Source organism: Triticum aestivum, chromosome 2D (genome assembly GCF_018294505.1).
Source record: "Triticum aestivum cultivar Chinese Spring chromosome 2D, IWGSC CS RefSeq v2.1, whole genome shotgun sequence".
Taxonomy (NCBI): domain Eukaryota; kingdom Viridiplantae; phylum Streptophyta; class Magnoliopsida; order Poales; family Poaceae; genus Triticum; species Triticum aestivum.
In genome coordinates, this window is record NC_057799.1 from 245950387 (window position 1) to 245970692 (window position 20306).

Below are 20306 nucleotides of genomic sequence, written 5' to 3' on the forward strand. Positions count from 1 at the left end.
GATAATACCCTGCAGGGGTGTCCCAACTTAGCCCATCATAAGCTCTCACGGTCAACGAAGGATAAACCTTCTCCCGGAAAGACCCGATCAGTCTCGGAATCCCGGTTTACAAGACATCTCGACAATGGTAAAACAAGACCAGCAAAGCCACCCGAATGTGCCGACAAATCCCGATAGGAGCTGCACATATCTCGTTCTTAGGGCACACCGGATGAGACATCCTACGAGTAAAACCAGACCTCGAGTTTCCAGGAGGGGGCCCCGCAGTCTGCTCAGTTCGGACCAACACTCGAAGGAGCACTGGCCCGGGGGGGTTAAAATAAGATGACCCTCGGGCTCGCGAAAACCCAGGGAAAAAAGGCTTAGGTGGCAAATGGTAAAACCAAAGTTGGGCCTTGCTGGAGGAGTTTTATTCAAGGCGAACTGTCAAGGGGGTCCCATAAATCACCCGACCGTGTAAGGAACGCAAACTCAAGGAACATAATCCCGGTATAACAGTAACTAGGGCGGCAAGAGTGGAACAAAACACCAGGCATAAGGCCGAGCCTTCCACCCTTTACCAAAATATATAGATGCATTAATTAAATAAGAGATATTGTGATATCCCAACATATCCATGTTCCGACATGGAACAACTTCAACTTCACCTGCAACTAGCAACGCTATAAGAAGGGCTGAGCAAAAGCGGTAACTTAGCCAAACAATGGTTTGCTAGGAAAGGATGGTTAGGGTTGACATGGCTAAAATGGGAGACATGATATAGCAAGTGATAGGTAGCGGAGCATGGCAATAGAGCGAACAACTAACATAGCAAACATAGAAGTGATTTCGAGGGGTGGTCATCTTGCCTGCAAGATTCTCAGAGTTGTCGAAAGCTTGATCCTCGTAAGCGTACTCGACAGGTTCCTTGTTCACGAACTCGTCTGCCGGCTCTACCCAAGACAAGAACACAAATAAACGGAACCACAACCAACAACAAGAAATGCACAAGCAACATGATGCAAAACATGTATGATATGCAAGATATGATATGCGATGCATATGCGTGCTCCGGAAGGAAAATGATGAACATGGCAGTAACTTGGCAAACCAAGCATGCCACTGGAAAGATGAGATGATTTCGGTCGAAATCGATATAAAGATCACCGGAATCGGATGCACGGTTTGCAAATGGCAAGCAAAACAAGAATGACACGAATCTGCGATTAACAGCATGATAGCACTTAAAATACAACAAGCAACAATGCTACAGCACCCCAACAGCAACAAAGCACATGGCAGTAATCTACAGGAGATGCTTGACAAAAAATGAACACTGAGCTACGGCTAGTTCACAACATATCAAGCTCAAACAAGCATGGCAAAAGTGCAAAAGATTACAGGTTCACAGACTTAGTGAAAAACTGGACATGGCAGTAAACAGCATCAGGTAGCGATGTTCAGAGCACGAAATCAATATGCTACAGGAACTTAACATAGCAAAACAAGGCATGGAACTGTTCTACTAAATGCACATGACAAAAGTCCCTTACTGACCATAAGCCAAAAAGGACCAGAAGATATTATGGCAGGCATGTAAACATAGCAAGTTCCGTTATCAGGTTTCGGACTTGGCAGAAAACAGAGCATGGCAGAAATAATAATATGTAGGCCTTTTTGTGAGCTTGATGCACTCACTAAAGAGCAATGCATTACAAACCAAGCGTACCTACAGCAATATGGCATGTTTATGAAGCTAACCATGGCAAGAACAATTGCATAGAATGTATGGATCAACTACAATAAGCTTGGCAAGATTGCAAATCATGTTAAGGATCTGCCAGAAATATTTTATAGCAAAAGTAGAGCAAGATTTAGTCATGCTATGGCACTCCATAATTGCAACAAATTGCAGTAATGGATCCATTAGAACTATAGCTATAAAACATCCTTACTGAACATCTCCGAAATATGCATGGATCTCTCTGTAGCATCCAGTTTACATGGCAACAAAATTACAGCAGACAAGGACTTAGAGAAATCACTAAGTCCCTGAAATCAGAAATATTACTGGGCCTACTTTGCATGCTTGTGCTAGTCACTACAGAGATCACAACAATACATGGACTACACCACTGGAAAGACGGCATGGCATACTTTAAAACACATGTAGTGCTCATGCTCAAAAGATGCACAGATTAAACGATACAAAAATGACAAATCTCCAAGTTCTGATAAGAACCAGAGAATAACAGCAACTAGCCCTATTCCACCAGAGATTTGGGCATCAAGATGACCTCTAATGAACATGGTGCAATTTAACAAAATGAAGATCATCACGAGAAAAACAATTAGACATATTATACGCGCAAATCGGAGCTACATGCACGCAGTTATAGCATCGGGAACAGGAGCACTTGCTGATGAAATATGAGGACTAAGAGAAAAAAAGAAGGGCTCGGGAGGTCAACGCTCACAGAGAGAGATCTGGATCGGGGAGTCCTCGTGGAGCTCGGGCTCGAGCTCGGGGCTCCGGCGAGGTAGGCCGACGACGGCGAGGCGGGGACGGCGGGGCCCGGCGCCGGCGGGGCGCGGCCGGAGGAGGGCACCGGCGGCGGAGGCGGAGGAGGGCGGCGCCTCGGGCAGCGGCGAGGCACACCGCCGGCGGCGAGGGACGCGGTTGCCGGCGCGGCGGCGCGGGGCCACGGCGGCGGCGCGGCGAGGAGCAGGCGGCGGAGCAACGGGCGCGGCGGCGCGCGCGGGCGACGGGCCAATGGGCCTGCGGCGGGCCTGCGGGCCTTGGCGGTGGGAGGTCGGAGACGGGCCACGTGGCGCGCTGCGATTCGTCCGGCGGCATGGGCGGACGTGTCCGGCGCGGGCGGACGTTGTCCGGCGGCGCGAGGTGGAGGACGTTAGGGTTAGACTGCGATTCGTTTTTCGGGATGCCCACATATTTATAGGTAGAGGGTGCTAGGAGGCTCCAAATGAGGTGCGGTTTCGCCACACGATCGTGATCGAACGACCTAGAACATGGAAGAGAGTTTGGTGGGTTTTGGGCTGGTTTTAGAGGGGGTTTTTGCTGGACACTCAAATGGACATTGCGGATGCCCGGTTAACCGTTGGAGTACCAAACGACCTCCGAATGGAACGAAACTTGACCGGTAGTCTCCGGGTGGTATATTAAGACCACTTGACAAGCCTCGGTCCATTCCGAGAAAGTTTGACACACGCACACGAAAGAAAACAAGAGGGGTGCACCGGAGGAGATAGGAGCGCCGGATTGGAAAACGGACAACGGGGAAAATGCTCGGATGCATGAGACGAACACGTATGCGAATGCAATGCACATGATGACATGATATGAAAATGCATGACATGACAAAATACAAAACGAAAGGAAAAACCCGACAACGGAGGGGAAATCATAACACATAGCCGGAAATGGCAAGAATCGGAGTTACAAATATGGCAAGTTACATGCGGGGTGTTACAGGCGTCATACTGTCGGCCTGCTCCGTCGCCTCAGACAGACTAGGGGTTCCACCTCACCACATTGGCCGTGCTATGTCGCTACTTTGGAGTGTCGAGCTCTTCCCTCTGCCACCTCGGGACCGGCTTGGGGGCTGGGACCTCGTCCCGCCGTAAGCTCGGGCCGCGCATCGACACCGAGCACATTAACCAGCTAAGTCACTTTCATGCTCAGTTTTTTTAATGCTTGTTCGGTTCGACCAAATATTATATTTTTGTTAAAAACTTAGTTTATCAACACACTTTGTTTGTTAGAAACACTTCCTTTCCCACGTTAACTGGGGGCTCTTAACTTTATACGAGCCATTATATAATAATTATTTTGTTTTTAGTCGTTGCAAAGTATTTTTCTAACACTCCTTTTTCGACGCGAGTGTGTGGTCAATAGCTGGGTAACCTGTTTCTCTCTCAAGCCGCTCGAGTCTTGTTCGCTAAATTGGCCTAACGAGAAGAACTCCGCCTTCGGGATATGAGGTTGCAGTCGCAGTCTGACCCATTCGAAGTCTTGAGATCGGATGTGTCATCTTAAAGCACGACGGAAGCAGAAACTAATTTTAAGACAAATTTCGGATTGGTGTAAAAAAACTTGATTTAGTTCGGACGTCAAGTTTTTACTGAAGTTTTTTGGTTTTCCAAGCCTATGTCACTTTTAACTTATTTGTGTGTTTCCAGCATAAGTCTCGCAGTACAATGCCGGGCACCTTTAAAGCTTCATCAATATCAAAGAGGGGCTGTAGCTAGAGCCGAACCCACCAAAAGCCAAGGTATTCCATGGACTCCTCAGCAAAACATTCTCGGATACTGCTTTATATGCATTAGTTTCGAATTGTGTCTTCGGTCAATAGTTGGGTTGCCCGGCTCCTCTGCTTGCCTCCTACGTTCCACTTTGTTCGGCTAGGTGTGCGAAGGGAGAACCACTGCTATTGTGCTTCCAGCTCGCATGGTTAAGCGCCTCAGTGGAGAAAGCCGAAAACTGACTGTCACAATAAGTGCAAACTGGTCAATGATCCGATGACTATGTTAAACTATAAGATCGATAGAGGTCACCCCGTGTTAAATGACGGGCCGTTCATAACATTGGCCGAAGTGTTTACAGCCTGACCTGGGCTGTCACCGAACACTAACCGAGGGCTAGTAACTGGCCTCCCAACTTGAAGCTCCTATGACTAAGTGAAAGTTATAAAGCCCGCACATCTGATTGCCTCGTTTCCTCTAACACAATCGACTGCGGGCACCGAGATGTCGGCTAAGGGTTGTTTTGTTATTGCGGAAACACCCTGCGTAGCATCTACAAGGGGGTGGAAACCGACGATGGGCCACTTTCGACTGATAAACGGTCACAACGGAGTCGAAATAAACATATCATCAACATTTGTATTCAGTATACAAGTGCTGCCTTCCGTAATCATCGTTATGAAGCCATAAATATGCATCAAGTTTAACTTAAGATTTTGGCCAAGCTGGGTTACCTGGCTCCTGTGCTTACCCCTACGTTCTCGATTGTTCGGTTAGGTGGTAAAGGGAGCACCTCTGTGATTGTCACTACCGGGTCATCCGGATTAGTACCTCAGACTGGGTGAAGGCGAAAGCTAACTATCTTAAGAATACAATTGGTCGGCAACGACGGAAGTGAAAATTTAGGTTCGCTACAGACCACATAGTTCGGGAACTTTCCCCACACTAAATCCTCAATATTTTTCTACCGCATTGATCGGAGGTGAGGTTTCATGACCATGGTCGACATGACAACCCAAAGAAAGGAATCGATAGCGGGACTATTTTCTTTGGAAGATGTTTCTTACATTAAATAGTAAATATAACATTCCCTCCGCATACTTTTGTTTATAAAACCATATGGCTGGATTGCCTTATTTGTCGTAAAACTTTGCCCTTGTAAAGGCTTTATAAAGTACGACAAACACTCCCCAGCTATGGGCCGAGGAGGTTGAAGCCGATGGTCGGTCAACAAAGTTTTGTACAATACGGATCCGAGCATTAATGATGTAAAGTACTTGGATACATAGAATCATTACACATAAAAATTGTGAGTAAAATCCATTTAATGCAACCCATCTTTTAAACCCCTTAGGGCCTACCTTGGCGAGCTCGGATTTCGACCAGCTCTAAGCTCCTTTAAGAGATCTTATTCTCTTTTTGAGAAGTCTGTGTTAAACACAACAAATTTTTCTGTCAAACGGATATCGATCCTTATTTCGGCCACCCGTGCCCACATTAAGGCTCGGGGGCTACTGGGCTTCGTGCTCATTATTTATAAATATTAAAGGGGCACATCGATCCCTTGATCTGGTGTTGCCACCCGACCAGTGGCTCAGGGGCTACTTCATTGCCTATTCAACGCAGAAAATTCAAAGTGCTCAGCGTTTGGCATGACCGAACTATGGACAAGCGTGTCTTCGAACAACAATAAGTACCATCTGGGACTTATCCGGCATCAAGCTAATATAACACGACGACTTCTCATGACCCTCTCCCAGGGGCCTGTCTGCCGATCACTATCTCCTCTAATGTGCATCTCGGATTCTAGACCGACACACACACCTTGAGGGCTACTGGCTATATATGCCGTCAGTAAATAAATTGCATCAATCGGAAATAAAATCCGCAAACAATCAACCCGAGGTGGTGCATCATCTCGGAAGTAGTCCGGCGTAAAAGCTCGGCTGTGAGCGGTTGGCTCCATAGAGAACTTTTCAGCATTAAGCTCAGATAACCTCCTTCAAACTTTTTCAAGCCAAGGTGATCTATGACACCTCGGATATAGACTGGCGTTGGAGCTCAGATACAGTCTGGCGTTGGAGCTCGGATATAGTCCGGCGATGGAGCTCGGATATAGTCTGGCGTTGGAGCTCGGATGCAAGAGGACACCACCGCACGGGAACAACTTCAAACCCGAGGTGTGGTGTAAGAAATAACAAGGCATTGATAAAGGCCGAGAACTTAAAGGGGCTCCTCGGATACCCGACCTGTAAACTCTTCGGATTCACTTCGGCGATCCTCAAGATCGAAGATGAAAAGATTTGTTGAACCAATTTTCAAGACCGACGACCGAAGACAAAGAACAGTTCAAAAGAACCGAGGAGCATCCCCAACTTGAAGACCGGTTTAGGGGGACTACTGACGGTGTCCTGGACTAGGGGGTACTCACCACGTCGTCTCCCGATCAGTTGGATTGGGCCGAGGACCCCCATGGCCATTTACTCATGGGCCAGTTCGGACAGCCGATGCATACACGAGGAAGATTCCACAAGACTTGGTGATCAAGACAAGGACTCCTCTCCACTAATGTATTCGACCAGGACTCTTGTTATCCTAGGCCTCTGGTACATTATATAAGCCGAGGCCGGGCTAGTCGATAGGGGGAGGCTAGATCATTACGATATTATTCATCATACCCTTAGGTTTTAGACCCCAACATATGACTCGAGGTAGATCAACTCTTGTAATCTCTATATTCATCAAGATCAATCAAGTAGGAAGTAGGGTATTACCTCCATTAAGGGGGTCCGAACCTGGGTAAACATTGTGTCCCTTGTCTCCTGTTACCCATCGATTCATGACACACAACTTGGGAGCTCCTACCCGAGATCTGCCGGTTTTGACACCGACAATGATTGCTTTATTAGTATGCTTGAAGTGTTATTGTCTTAATGTCAAATGATAGACTATTGCTTTGAATCACTCGTGTCTTAATATTCATGCCATGATTAGATTATATGATCATGATTATGCTATGTAGCATTCCACATCAACAATTATCTTTTTTATCATTTACCTACTCGAGGACGAGCAGGAATTAAGCTTGGGGATGCTGATACGTCTCCGTCATATCTATAATTTTTGATTGATTAATGCCAATATTCTACAACTTTCATTTACTTTTGGCAACTTTTTATATTATTTTTGGGACTAACATATTCATCCAGTGCCCAGTGCCAGTTCCTGTTTGTTGCATGTTTTTTGTTTCGCAGAATATCCATATCAAACGGAGTCCAGACGCGATAAAAACCTACGGAGTTTTTTTGGAATATATGTGATTTTTGGGAAAAAAGATTCAACGCGAGACGATGCCCGAGGGGCCCACAAGCCCTACGGGCGCGCCCCTACCCTAGGCGCGCATGGGAGGCTTATGGCCACCCCGTAAGGCGGTTGGTGCCCTTCTTTTGCCGCAAGAAAGCGAATATCCGGATAAAAATCGTGTTAAAATTTCAGCCCAATCGGAGTTATGGATATACGGAAATTTAAGAAATGGTGAAAGGCCAGAATATGGGAACGCAAACACAGAAGGAAACAGAGAGAGAGAGAGAGAGAGAGAGAGAGAGAGAGAGAGAGAGAGAGAGAGAGAGAGATCCAATCTTGGAGGGGCTCCCGCCCCTCCGCTGCCGTGGAGGCTAAGGACCAGAGGGGAAACCCTCCTCCCATCTAGGGGGGAGGTCAAGGAAGAAGAAGAAGGTGGGGGCTCTCTCCCCCTCTCTCCCGGTGGTGTCAGAACACCGCCGGGGCAATCATCATGTGATAGCGATCTACTCCAACAACTCCGTCATCTTCACCAACACCTCTATCACCTTCCCCCATCTATCTATAGTGGTCCACTCTCCCGCAACACGTTGTACCCTCTACTTGAACATGGTGCTTTATGCTTCATATTATTATCCAATGATGTGTTGCCATCCTATGATGCCTGATTAGATTTTTGTTGTCCTATCGGTGATTGGTGAATTACTATGATTGGTCTAATTTGCTTGTGGTTATGTTGCTGTCCTTTGGTGCCCATCATATGAGCGCACATGTGGATCACACCTTAGGGTTAGTTGTATGTTGATAGGACGATGTATTGGAGGGCAAGGGAGATAGCAGCTTCGGCCTAGCATAGAAATTGATGCATACAGAATTGAAGGGGGACCAATATATCTTAATGCTACGGTTGGGTTTACCTTAATGAACGTTAGTAGTTGTGGATGCTTGCTAATAGTTCCAATCATAAGTGCATAGAATTCCAAGTAAGGGATGACATGCTAGCAGTGGCCTCTCCCACATAAAAATTGCTATCGTCTAGTAACGTAGTCAATTGCTTAGGGACAATTCGGCAACTGATACCACCACTTTTCCACACTCGCTATACTCACTTAATTGTTTCTTTATCTAAACAGCCCCTAGTTTTTATTTGTGTGCTCTTTATTATCTTGCAAACCTATCCTACAACACCTACAAAGCACTTCTAGTTTCATACTTGTTCTAGGTAAAGCTAACGTTAAGCGTGTGTAGAGTTGTATCGGTGGTCGATAGAACTAGAGGGAATATTTGTTCTACCTTTAGCTCCGCGTTGTGTTCTTCACTCTTACTTATCGAAAGAGGCTACAACTGATCCCCTATACTTGTGGGTTATCACAAGTTCAACTTGACTAGTTGATTGAGGGTGGAAGGCGGTGCTGAAGGAGAGACGAGTCCCCATAGAATTTTGGAAACTTTCCCAAAATCGAGAGGTGAAGAGACTTCCACGGTCTGAGTTAATCTCCAATGGAACACCATGAAGAGATATTATCCGAGAGATATATTGATCCACTGGCTGACTAGCAGTTATACTCTCTCGAATAAGCAGGAAATGAGCTACTTTGGAGAGACGATAGATGCCAATGAAGATAGCATTATTCCCTCTTTTGGTCCTAGGAAACCCGGTGATGAAGTCCACATCGATTTTGTCCTATTTCCATTTAGGAATAGCTAAAGGATGAAGGGTGCCAGTAGGCCTTTGATGCCCTGCTTTAACGCGATGACAAACATCGCAGTTAGCGATGTACTGAGCAATTTCCCTCTTCATCCTAGTCCACCATAACCTCTGGCGTAGGTCCTAATATAGTTTAGTACTACCGGGATAAATTGTGAGAGGAGATTCATGCGCCTCCTTAAGGATCAACCGTCGTAGATGCTGGTTCTTGGGACCACTAAGAGGTTCTCGAAGAAGACAACACCTCGGTCATCCATGGAGAATCATTTAGCAGCTCCGCTAGCAATGTTCTCCTAGATTCGAGATATAACCTTATCACGCTTCTGGGCAGCTATGATTTGTTCCGTAAGAGTACGCTTCGCCACCAAGGTGGAAAGGATTCCTCGAGGAACGATGTGAAGTTTATATGAAATTCCTCATGGAGAAGTGATTGACCTTGTTGTAACATCAGATTGTTACAATAAGACTTACGACTTAGTGCATCAGCCATGACATTGGCTTTCTCTGGGGTGTAAGTTATTCCTAGGTCGTAATCCGTGATCAACTCAACCCAACATCTTTGCCTGAGATTCAAATCCAGTTGGGTGAAGATGTATTTTAGACTTTGGTGATCGGTGAAGATTTTGCAATGATTACCAAGAAGGTAATGTCGCCATGTTTTAAGTGCATGGACTACAGCTACAAGCTCTAGATCATGTGCGGGATAATTATCCTCATGTGGATGCAACTATCGATATCCGTAGGCAATCACATGACGCTCTTGCATGAGGATGTAACCTAGTCCTTGTCGCGAGGCGTCACAATAGATAACAAAGCCCTTGGAGAAATCTAGTGGCACAAGTACGGGAGCAGAAGTCAGGGGTCTTTTCAGTTCCTGGAAACTGTACTCGCACTATGGGGTCCACTCGAACTTTTTATATTTCTTGAGGAGTTCAGTTAGAGGCTTAACAACCTTGGAGAAGTTCTCGATGAAGCGATGGCAGTAGCTCGCTAAGCCAAGGAAACTCCGAACTTGCTTGACCGATTCAGGTGGAGTCCAATCAAGAATAGCCTGAACTATCTTGGGATTGATAGCAATACCCATACCAGAGATTACGTGGCCTAGGTAGGTCACTTCTAGCAACCAGAATTCACATTTAAAGTATTTGGCATAAAGGCGATGCTCTCGAAGTTTCGTCAATACTAGCCTTAGATGCTCGACATGATCTTCCTTGTTCTTGGAGTAGATGAGTATATCATCGATATTGACCATGACGAATTTATCCAAGTACTCCATGAAGATAGAATTCATTAAGTGGGAGAAGGTGGCTGGGGCATTGGTTAAGCCGAAGGACATGACGGCATACTCATATTGGCCATACGAGTAACGAAGGCCGTATTTGGAATGTCCTCGTTCTTGATTTTGATTTGATGGTAGCCCAACCTCAAATCCATTTTGGAAAAGATTGAGGATCCAATGAGCTGATCATACAGGTCATTGATCCTGGGGAGCGGATACTTGTTCTTTATGGTGACCAAGTTGACGGGTCGATAATCTAGAACCATCCGATCCATTCCATCCTTCTTCTTGACGAAGAGGACGGGACAAGCCCAAGGATAAGAACTAGGACGGATGAAACCCTTTTGCAAGGACTCATCGAGTTGTTTCTTAAGCTCGGCTAGTTCTAAGGGTGCCATCTTATAGGGTCGTCTAGAGATCGGAACAGTTCCTGGAACAAGATCTATCACAAACTCCACATCTCTGGAACGCCTGGCAGTTCTTTTGGAAAGACATCCGGAAAGTCACAGACTACCGGTATGTCTCCGAGGTCTGGAAGAGGGCTGGCGTTAAGAGAGTAGAGGTGACGCTACACTCGGGGTCAAAACATTGACTGTCTTGCCCGATGGGTGAGTAAGTTGAGCAGCTCTAGAGAGACAATCGATCTTAGCATGATGGGCTGCCATCCAGTCCATACCCAAGATGATTTTTATGTCCGAAGACTTGAGAGCTATCAAGGTTGCAAGGAAGACAAGTCTGTCGACAAGAATTTCATTCTCATGGCTTACTCTAGAAGTTTGCCATCTAGAACCAGGAGTTTAAATTTTGATGGAAGTGGGCATGTCACAAAATGTCATGTTGTGCATTTGAGCATATTTCTCGGAAATGAATGAATGAGATGCTCCAGTATCAAAAATAATAGATGCCGGATGACAATTAATAAGGACCGTACCAAGTACGACGTTGGGGTCATCATGAGCCTCTTCAGCTGAGCCATACTCCCTTCGTTCCTTTATATAAAGGTGTATTTGTTTTTTGATAAAACTAGCAGAGTGGCCTGCTCGACGCGCGGCTAGGATTTTCATAGTTAAATTTTAGGAATATTTCTCTTAAAGTATAAATGCAACTAATTGTGGAGGCATATCTTAAGTATTATAATTTCGTAAATTTTGTTCTTTGATGTTTTTTGTTTTTTTGTTGATATATGAATATATTGCTGCTCGTTCATCCTTTAATTGCTAATTATTCATTTTATAATAATTGTTGTTTTATGATCGACTATTTTTATTATATTTTTAAACTATAGTTTTATTATTCACTGCATCATTCAAATTATTTTTGTATATTTTTGCTAACATTTTTCTCATGTTTTTTTACTTTTTATGTAAATAGTAATTTGTTAATGGTTTGTAGGATTGGAATATTTTTGTATTGGTTCTTTTTTTGTGAGAAATCTGCTTACTTTTTGAGACGGATTATTTGCTTATATAGACATGCAGCATAGTAGTGAGGGCGACCTTTTTAATCTTTACTGTGTTTAAAAAACGTATCTTGGGTGGACATATTTCAGTGTTAGATAGTCCCTCCGTTCATAAATTTAAGTCTTTTCATAGATTTTCATGTGAAGTAAATACAGATGTATATAAACATATTGTTAAGTGTGGATTCACTCATTTTGCTTCGTACGTAGTCTGTAGTGGAATTTATAGACTTTTATTTAGGAACCGAGGGAGTAGTTTTTTTAGGGTGTACTAACATGAAATGGAGTGATTACCTTGATATTGTTTGTTTGCTTCCATACACGTACACTCAGCAGTGGCAAGTGTGCCTTACATTTTAATTGTTTCCTCATAGCTTGCACAGTACGAACCCCTGATAAACAAAGTTTGCATAGTACGAAAGTGGTGTCATGGGCCCCACCAGCGTTACTCTTCACTTCACCCACTCTGTAGTCTTCTGGACTTCTCCGACCGTTCTTCTTTGTTCACATAAGTGAGAATGTTCTTGGCCGATCCCCTTTCTTCTTTCATTTTTTTCTTCTCAGTGAAAAATTGCTACTTCTAGATAGTGCATGTCTGCATTCGTTCTAACCTGAAGCCAGCCCCGCACCTGGTGCTTCCACTAGGCGACCATCGATGGCGGTTAGTTTTCCTCCGCGTACACCTCCTTTAGGTTGGTAAATGGCGATGTATGGGGTATCATGGCCCAAGGATCTGGTGCGCTAGGTAGGAGGCGAGATTGTCGATCTGCATGGTGTCGTTAATGTTGTAGTCTGTGCAATTGATTTGGTCATGGATTTCATCTCCCGCAGGTCTGTAATTTTCTTGGATCCAGCTTTATTATGAGGATGCTAGTGTCATTTTCTTCCCTAAGCGTGCAAGCCAGATGCATGGACACTATTTCCGCTGGAGGCAGCTCGAGACGTCCTCCTCATCCTCCAAAGCGGCACCATTCTTCGAAGTAGAACTGTAGGCCAAATTTTTTTCCTTTTCCTTACTGTGTCTTATTTTCCCTTTTCCTTAAGGAAATGACTGTTATTGGTAATTAATTCATTTTTTGTGTAATTTTTGAAGAAGATACAGAGTAGATACAAATAAGTTACCCAACATTTTGTAATGTAAGTATATATTTGAGCAGACACACCAATGCAAATTAGTACTATATGTATTCATTGTATTATCACGTATACTGGCTGTTTTTTTATTTGGTTGGTGATAGTAAGTTGTGAATGAGAAATGCTCCTTCCATCCCATAATACACTATAAAAAGACACATCCGTGACATTTTGGGCCGAACGGATTTTTTCTGTCATGCTTATGACACTTCTATGACAAAAATTGTGACAAATTCGGTAACATCATAGATGTGGTGGGCTCCTACTTCTATGAAAAAAAAATCATGACGAAAATGGGCTTTTCGTCCTGAGCGGGCCGGAGACGCAGCTGCATGACATTCTTTGGGCCGTCCATGACGGAAAAAACCGTGGTAGAAGCGAGAGCGAGGAAAATATCGGGGCAGTTCCCGGTTACGGTGGGTGGTCGGGGGCCGAGCGATGCGCATTTCTCTCGTACGTACGCGCGTGTGTGCGAGGCGTTGCGCTCTAATTGAACCCGAGCGAGGCGTTGGGCTCTAACTGAACCTGGACGATTGCACTGCAGGCTATGCATTACTGAACCCGAGCGATCGATCAATCCTTTGCTGTTAACTGAACCCGAGTGATTCCTTCACTACTGCTGCTAATTGAAGCCGATCGATACTGCCTCTAAATAAATAGACGAACAGGAGCCCGTGGATGAACAGTCGCAAGTGGAGGCAAGAGGAGGTCGATGGTGGAGATGAACAGTATCTCGTGGAGTCCCCTTTTGCGGTACGCCACACCCCACCCGATGAACAGGACCCCCGTTTCGACCGTAGCGCTCCAACACAAGTCCGTTTCCTCCGTTTTGCGGTATGCCACACCCCTCCCGATCAACATGACCCCGTTTTGACCGTAGGAGGTCCAAGAGAAGTCTGTTTCCTCCATTTTGCAGTACGCCAGACCCCTCCCGATGAACAGGATCCCGTTTCGACCGTGGCCGGTCAAAAACAAGGTCGTTTCCTCCGTTCTATGGTACACTAGGCCTCGTTTCCATCGGCTGTTCCGTCCAAGCCGGTTGGCTCCCGATGAACACGACGACGCATTCCGTTCTGACACAGCCAGTTGCCTCCCCATAAACACGACGATGACGTAATTTCTCCGTTCTAACCCAGCCATGTACACGAGCCCTGGCCGTACGTATGCGCGAGTACGCGCTCGAGACCCAGCCCGTATGTACCTACGTAGCCGTATTTACTTTCTTGCACCCTGGACGATGTACGTACGTGTACATGCTACGTGCGCGCCTCTACATCGACCAGTATGTACGTACACGTTCGTGACCAGAATGACAATGCTACGTACGCTTCGACCAGGTAGGTCCCGATTGTCAAGCACTTCCTTGTGTGCAAAGATGTAGCTGGTGGGTCCCAGCAGTCAGGGGGCGAATCATTATTTTTTTGCCCGCAATATGGAAGCACTTCGTTCCGTGCGAAGATGTGGCTGGTGGGTCCTAGAGGTCAAGGGGGAAAGTTCTTTTCACAAAATATGGTGGCCCGTCCGGTGGGTCCCTGCTGTCAGGTGGAGGAATCATTATTTTGCGTGTAATAAGGAGGCATTTCCTTATGTGCGGTTGTGGACCTAGCTGTCAGCCTCTCCACGTACAGTCCACGTCCGATGGATGTCGTTTGTTGACCACGTTGACCACGACGTGCCGAGAGCACCAGGGCGGTGGACGACGGCGACACCTTGGAAGGGAACGGAACTAGGGAAGACTCGACAGTGGTTGCCCACGAGGTGGGGAGTATGAGGGTTTACTGGTCCGGCTGCCATCACCGGAAAATAACAGGAGGTGTGGATGAGTAGAGGAATAGCCTAGCCAGCAATGGAATAGGGTGGGGCGGTGCGGCCTGTGCGGCAGCACAACCGGCCACGGGAGGCGGGAGCAGGCAGTCCCACCAGCGCTGGTTTGGGCGGCTGGAGCAAGAATACCAAAGGTTGAAGAAGCACTACGGCCGTTGGATGGACATCTTATGGTCTCTGCAGCTAGAATCGTTTATATTGACTAAGTTGACAAAGCCCTTGGTACGCGTCAACTTAGTAGGCCCACAGGTCAGCCTCTGAAATGGTGCACCCCAGATGTCAGGGGGAGGAATCATTTTTTGGGCGGCTGAAGCTAGAATATCCGAGATTGAAGAAGAAGCATGACATCCATTGGATGGACTTCCAATGGCCACTGCTGCTAGAACCGTGTGTTGACTATAAGTTGACAAAGCCTTACATATGTGTCAACTTACTTTTTTTAGGGACGCGTCAACTTAGTAGGGCCACAAGTGTGTGGCAGAGAACTTATAGCCCATTTGCGATTTGTAAGAATGTACCTCTCATTTTTGAATTCTAATGAAATTTATTACAGCCCATTTACAGTTTGTTAAAAGTACAGCCCATTTTCAAGCTAGGACAAAGATTAATAATTTCAACCAACAGTTCAAAACAGAATTCAATAAAATTTCCCACATTTTGATGGGATCCGAAATATTTTTATCCTGGAATTTCTAGTCAGATTAAATACAATCAATATAAATTTGTATTATGTAAAAATCCAACGAAACATTGCGCGCGCAACAATTAATGAAATTAAAATTTTCAAAATCCAAAAAAATTATAAACTAATTATGTGTTTGGTGCATTTTTTATAGTTACTTCCCAGTTTTTATAATTACATCCCATTTATTATTTCTTAAAACCCATTTTCTTGTTAAGCCTAATGCATCCCTTCTTGGAAAGATTTGCAGCCCAGCGGGGCGGAGAATAACAAGTTGACCTTGTCTGGGTATTCCTCAAAAAAAGTATAGCTGGGCTAGCCATTTTCAGCTTGAAAAAAATTAATATCTGGGCTGGATATCTGGCCTGGGCTAGACGGGCCATATCCCGCCCAGTTAATACCCTGCTCTCCTCTGAACAACAACAAAAACATCGCTCAAGAAAAACTCTGCAGTGCTCACACCTCAATAACACAAATACTGCTCGAGCTGCTTGGTCCCAGCTGTCGGCCGCTCCTTGTGAAATTCTCTCATTTATTGACTACATAGGTTGACAATGGTGTGGGACCGTGATGTCAGGAAACCAGGAGGAAGCAAAAAAAATTATAGTTGTATATAATAAGGAGGCACTTGCGTACGTGCGGCTATGGCCCTGGTGGGTCCCCACTGTAATCCTCTCCAAGTAAAGTCGTCTCCTCATTCCTCATGTCCATTGACCATGTTGACAATGCGAGACGGCGGCGCCACGGCGAGCGCAACAACTCGAAGGACGATAGAGAGGGCCTCGCGGGCCCTACGGATGGTCTGATACAGCGCCTGCTGCTCATTCGTGAAACCAAGATCATTGGGCCACATGTCCGCGACGGCATTGTCGTTCCCTTGTTCACCGGTGTTCGTTGAGGAGACGGAGGTTGCACCACAGGTCCTCCTGTGCTAGTAGCTCTTCCGCCATTAGGGCGTCGAAGTGCGGCCGCACCTGCTCTATGGTGAACACGGCATGAACCGGCTTGGACAGTGGCGCCGGCTCCTGGTCGGAAGCTACGTCCACCGTTTGATTGTCGACGCTCAGCTCGGCAAGCTCGCTGGCGAGCCAGCATGTCCGGCTGCTGGACCGACCCACTGCCAAGCACGAATCTGACTGTCGTGGCCCACCCAGACCGCCTCCCTTGCCTGCGCATGCTTTCTGCCCGAAACGGTGAGCACCGCCCGCCCTGCTTCCCGGTGCAGGAGATTGCTCCGCCTTTAAATGACACAAGTGTCATCCGTCCGTCCGTCTGCTGCCCACATTAATGATACGTGGTTGCCGAAGCGGCTACTCCGGCACCACACGTCCGTCCCTCCGCTGCCCACCATTGCTATATAAACTGCTGCGTCGGCCATAGCCGCAGTCATCCGCTTATGTTCCCTTTCTCCAGTCCACACCACTACTGCCCACCATGGCTTCCTCACGCTCGACCGCTCTTCGGGATGGGCGGACGATGGACCACAAGGAGATGGCAGCCATTGTTGCCGACTGGCTGGCCGGCAGGCAGCCGGAGGACGACGACGTCCCAATGGATAACATGGTAGTCGATGATCCGGCGCCAACCTCGCCGGTGCATTGCACCATGACCATCGGCGAGGCCCGTGCCCAATACATGGACATGGCGAGGCAGAAGGGTCAGGAGCAGTTCCGGGAGGCGCAGGCCGACGCTGCCTACAACCACCATCTCCTCCAGGAGCACCTGCAGGCGGAGGAGCAGATCACCGTGGAGCGGGCAGAGCAGGAGGCGCTGCTCGACTCGTACCGCTCCGGCCGCGAGGGCCGCCTTGAGCGCTAGCGGTACCACATGCGGGTGGCGGAGGCTGCGGCCGTCTACAAAGAGGGCGATGAAGCGGGCGAGGCGCTATTTGGCGAGACCGAGGATGAGGTAGAGGACAATGCCGGCTCCGACGAGTCCCTGCTCCGCTGGCGTCGACGAGGCCCTGCTCCACCGAGGCCCCGCGGCGCCAACAACGAGGCAGAGGACACCTCCGGCTCCACCGAGGCCCCGCCTCGCCGGCACCGAGGAGGAGGACCTCGCCGACTTCGGCGAGGCGCTACTCCGCCGAGGCCCCGCCCCGCCAACAACGAGGCAGAGGACATCGTCGGCTCAGCCGAGGCCCCACCCTACCGGCAACGAGGGGGAGGATTTCCCCCACTCCACTGAGGCGCCGCCCTACCGGCAACGAGATACAGGACATCGCTGGCTCCGTCAAGGCCCCGCCCCGCTACCAACGAGGCAGCGCCACATAGAAAATGAGGAAGAGTAGAACACGGTAGGTCGCCGCTGCTCGGGTCCAAGTAAGGCCACCACTGCTACCCTCCGGTTGAAGCCAAGCTAGGCGGGTTGACCATTAACGGCCGACTAGCTTCTTGGCGGCGACATGGAGTCGGAGAGCTATGTCGGAGAGGGACGCTGCTTCAGTTACTTAACTGCTAGTGCAGTTGGGAAACTGACACGTGGGCCCAACAGGCATCTGTGCCACATGTCAGTTATGCAACTGCACCTACAGTTAAGTCACTGAAGCTCAGTCCGCTAGAGAATAAGCTTCTGTTCAGCTCAGCCGGACACAGGTGGGTAGATTCGGGTAATTAATTATACCTCCAGCGCACCCCTTTTTAGTTGAAGAATGTATGAAATGTAATGAAATCCGGCATGTTTATATGAAATCCAACCGTGTATGAATGAATTTAGTTCGATTAGTTCGAATTCTTGTATCACTGGCATTGGATGAACATGCAAAACAATACGTTCTAGGATTATTCCCAGGGTGATCACCTTGTTTGCAGCAGTTTTACATGTACTCCATCCGGTCCTTTTTAGTCTGCATTCAAGTTTTGTCTGCAGTCAAAGTATCTCTACTTTGACCAATCTTTTAGAAAAAAGTATGAACATTCACAATGTAAAATCAACTGACTTGAAAGAAATCTAATATGTGAAGTAAAAAGGAACAGAGGGAGTACAAAGAGTTTCACCTGCTTTTTAGCGTTCCTCTACATTGCAATCAAACACGCAGGCCTGGCAATTCATAAAGAATATTCAAAACAATCGATGATTATGCATCTCAGCGATTCACATGTCAGAGCCAATATTTACTTCACAACTAAACAATAAAGAAAAATCGATCGATGCTGCTGACAGCAAAGGGCGTCCCATTCGAAAATATCAAACGCATGTCTTCTTGCTAACATCAATGAGCAAAATTTGACAAGGTTGTCCCATTCCAAAATGTCAAATGCGTGTTGTTTTGCGTACATCAATGAGCAAACTTTGACAAGGTTTTCCCATTCCAAAATATCAAATGCCTACGATTGTGGAATGGGCAGGGTTTGCCATCAGTTCGGACATTGACATGGCACCTCGTGCTAAATAAACCAGCTGTTCTTTTTGTGCAGTTCCACCAAAATCAACCAAATTCGCGCGTAGCTTGTATGATTTCGCCTTTATATGTTGCAACGCCTTGAACATATCGGCACCTCCTTTCTTGTGGTGGAAATGAATGATTCGATGTATTCATGAACATTTTGTGCAGTTCCCATTGAAATCAAGCTGAGCACCCCTGTTTGCACAAATACAAAATAAGTGATTAGTATAAAGCAAACTGTACTATGAATTGACAGTTTAAACAGGCACCTACATGGTCCATGTAGAGCACACTTTAAAAAATGGAACTCACCGGAAAGAATCCTAGAACAACATTGTACTTGCGCATCACAACAAAAAAGATGGAGATCTGTCAGTCCTTCTGAGCTGAAGTTAGTTTGGTCTTGTGGGGAGTAATGTAACCATCCTTCAACTGCTCCTTCTGATGAGAAGATAGACAGGGCTTCTTCATCCTGGCATAATCGGAACTAATCACTTCACGTACTCCATATTCTTCTTCAGAGGAGGATGATCCTGTTGTGCAAAGACAAGAGGACAACTAAATGCTAGCATCCCTGTTTGCTCGAAAAAAAGGAAAGGAAATATTTAGAACAACACAGATGAAGCACTTCTCAAGGACAATACCACTTTCTCATGACAGTATCTAAACAGTAGCACAACACCAATAGAGATGACAAAGCTCAATCATAGGATGAAATCCGTGGGCGAGTAACAACCTTTGTCAGGAGGCTTATTGTGTAGAGCATACAGATCAAGCACTTCTCCGGAACCATCTGTTGTTATCTACTGTGGTTGCCATGCTTACTATATACTCCTCGATTAGTTTAATGTTTCCAACATCTTCTTGTGCAGTTCCACTAAAATATATGGTATCTTCAAAGAAGATCCCTGTTTGCACAAGTAGAGATAATTACATATTACATTAAGAGTGGCATCAAATCAGTGGCAAAACAATTGCTCGTTCCAGCCATAGCAATAAATTAAGATGCAAAACTATATCATTACTTGTGTCATCACAGTTCCAGTGCTTCATTACAGCACCGGGAGTTGATTTTTGTTTTTCTTCCGCTTGTTCTTCCCCTTCATCACTTGGTTCAATAACAGACAAGCTTCGCCTTCAATGTAAGATTTGGCATGTCAATTAGGGAGCACAAGTATAGCACTAAACAACGACATTAATTTTCTGATGAAAGTGGCAAAATACAGGCCAAAAGTTGTGCAATATCCTTATCTTACCTCAATGGGATATTACGGTGCACATACAGATTGGAAG